Here is a 3,538-nt window from a genome sequence, read left to right as displayed (position 1 = left end):
CCTGCTTTGAAAGAGGCAAATCTCTTTCAAAGGGTTGAATGGGTTCTGAACTTATTAATGGGAGATACACCTACGACAAAGAGGCAGTACTGTCCAATGTTCAATTTTGTACACATTGATGAAAAGTGGTTTTATCTAAGTAAAAAATCACAGAGAGTATACCTTGAAAGGAATGAAAAAGGCAAGTACAGAGCAGCAAAGTCAAGCAAATTCATACCAAAGGTCATGTTTACAGCAGCTGTAGCTAGACCAAGATTTAATCAAGAGAATACAGAGTGTACCTTTGATGGGAAGATAGGTATCTTCCCATTCACTTACCAAGAACCAGCTAGGAGAGCATCCAAGTACAGAGCAAAGGGGACAGTGGTCACAAAGGTTGTTGAATCAGTGGGGAGAAATGAAACAAGGAGCATGTTAATCAATGACATTATACCAGCTATCATGCAGAAATGGCCAGTAAGTGAAGGACATAAAATAATATACATACAGCAAGATAATGCAAGAACACACATAACCCAAGATGACCCAGAGTGGCAACAAGTACATAAACAAGGGGACTTCACTTTCTATTTGGTGCAACAACCACCAAATAGCCCAGATTTGAATATTTTGGACTTAGGTTTTTTCAGAAGCATTCAATCTTTGATGCACAAAAAGATGCCAAAAGATGTGGATGACATGTTGAATGCAGTGCATCAGGCCTTTTATGAACTAGATCCAAGGACACTAGCAAATGTATGGTTGTCATATCAATATGTTATGAATGAAGTGCTCAAGGTAAAAGGCTCAAATGACTACCTAGTGCCTCATGTAAACAAAAAAAAACTAGCAGCTGAAGGTAGGCTACCAATTCAAGTGACAGCACCAATGTGGGCAGTACATGAAGCATGGAATTACATTAGGGGACCTAACAGAGCATCAACTTCAACAAGTTAAGTGGAGACATGTAAGCCTATTTTATTTTCAATGTAATAGTGCTACAAGTAAGCTTAGTTTTAATCAGCCTATGTATTAAAATTGAGCTTAGTTCTAAGCACATTTTGTATATATTGATCTCAGATTGTCCCCAAACATCATTGACAACCTCCACAACCACTAAGCACACACTGAATAAACATGGCACATTAGGGCAGTCATTTGTCTCAGCCAAATTATGAACAATATTCATCATCGATCACCCTAAAGGATTACAACAGTTATAGCAACTAAATCACATGGGATACATGGAATTACACAAAGAACACTACAATCCACCACTGAATGACACAATCCACCACTGAATTACACAATCCACCAGTCAGTTACACAAAAACCAATCCACCAATCACAATCACAGTCGAATAACCAATCGGAAATATCCACAATCGGATACACAATCACAATCAGTGCAAAACAAGCGAATACACAAGGAATTAAAATTAATAAACACAATCGAATACATGGTTAAGCACAACAAGTCAATTATGGTAAATATAAGCACCAAAACCAGTAGTTTATGATGAATATACGCACATAATAACCAAAAAAATGAAAGAAAGATTTCTTACAAAGTCGATTAAGACCTAGAGCATGCATCTTCAGACTCGCCCGCCGCCTCCAAGTCGTCGCTCGACGGATCCGGAGCAACAACGGTGGCCACAGTCTTCGCAATTGAAGAAATAGGGGAAGGAGGCACATCGTCTTCATCAAAGGGAACTTCGATCTCACTTGCATGCAACCCTAATTTAGGGGTTTCATCCACCGTATCCTCTGATTTCGCCGCCGATTCCTCAAACGGAGTTCGACCACAACCCATTCGGACCTTTTCCCGATTATAAGTGTGGTTCCCCTCACACCAATCACCTTTATCACAGTGATTGGGATCGGAGCACTCGTACACGTTGGTGGATTCATCATCGGAATCAGAAAACCCGTAATGACCGCTCATTTGTGTGAATAGAAATTAGGGTTTTGGTGGCGGAGAGGAAAGAAAAGAGAGTGATGAAGCGAAAGAGACGGGGAGGAGGAAATGAAATGATTTGGTAAAAAAATAAAACTGATGACCCTGGCCCATTAAGCCCAGTAGTGGGTTTTTATTATTAATATAATTTTCAGTTTTTGTGTTAAAAAAGGAAAGTGAGAAAAGTATATTGATTTACCTAAAAAGGAAAGTGGGAAAAGTTTTTAGGGACGGAGGGAGTATTTCTTAATTTTATATACTTCTTATTCCCAAAATCAATGGATAAAAATAAAGGTTATTTTCTACAAAAGCTGAGTTTAAGGTAACATTCGTGAAAAATTCTTGTTTTGCACAAACCTGATGATTCTGCAAAACACTTTGATTTCCAAAACCCAAATTTATGTGTTCATTTGTTGCTACTGTTGTTACATAATTTTCTGATAATTTTAATTATTCTATAACATGATTTTACTATACTAATGATGAAATAATTGTCGATGTTTTAATTGAAGATTTAATCACGGATGATATTCTTGTAGCGGATTTGGAAGTGATAGAATTAATGTTTATATATGATTAAGTTCAATTTATAATTGATGTTATGCTGAAATGGAGTTTTTGACTTTGAAATCCAATATTTAAAATCATTACTTTCTTGGTCCAGCAAATGGTCTAAGTCTAACTAATTTGGGCACAAAGACTTAAGAAATATATTAAGAAAAAAATAAATGGTCTGACTGATTTGGTACAAAGACTTAAGAAATATATTAAGAAAAAAATATGCTACTTTTGATAAGTTAGTTCTCGAGAGTTTAAAAAAAGTATAATTTAGTGATAAATTTAAAAATAAGTATTAAATGTGTGGGGACTAATATATATTTAATGTGTAGAGTTATTATATGATAAGAAAGCATAGATGTAATTAACTTTTTTATTATAAACTTTAAAATTTTAAATAACTTTTAAAATATTTAGAATTTAATCCAAAAATAAAGTAAAATTGATACCCTCAAATTGTTTCCTTTAAAGTTTGGTACTTTGGTTAAGTGATCAGAAGTGCCTGTCTATCGTGTGACAAATAAAAAAAAGGCCATCAAAAAATTGACAGACACGGATAAAATCTATATTAATACTAATCTATAATAACCGGAATAAGGTATAATTTCTAGTTTTGTTGACCCTCATTTTGGTTATCACTTTACATCACGACCGTCAGATCTTCTTCATCAAATAATCAGAGCCGTTAGATTCACGTACTAAAAAAATGCATCCCACAAGTTTTCAAGTTCGAATTCCGTCAACAATAAATATTTATATTATTATTTATAAAAATACATATAATTTATATAATCATTGTTTAATATTTAATTATTTATATAAAATTTTATGAAATAAAATTAAAAATATATAAATATTAATCAAGACTCGTACATCGCACGTGCCGTAAGCTAATCTATACTATATTATTATAAGCGAAACATGATTTCGTTTGGTCGGTTGGTAACCACCTTCCTAAAAAATATGTTAACACCTTCCTAAAAATGTTTAAACAAATATTATTTAATCAAAATATATAAATCATGTATTTCATATAATTAT

This window comes from Apium graveolens, chromosome 10, assembly GCF_009905375.1.
Source record: "Apium graveolens cultivar Ventura chromosome 10, ASM990537v1, whole genome shotgun sequence".
NCBI classification, from domain to species: Eukaryota; Viridiplantae; Streptophyta; class Magnoliopsida; order Apiales; family Apiaceae; genus Apium; species Apium graveolens.
The sequence above is the reverse complement of the archived record's forward strand: the minus strand, read 5'-3'. Positions refer to the sequence as shown.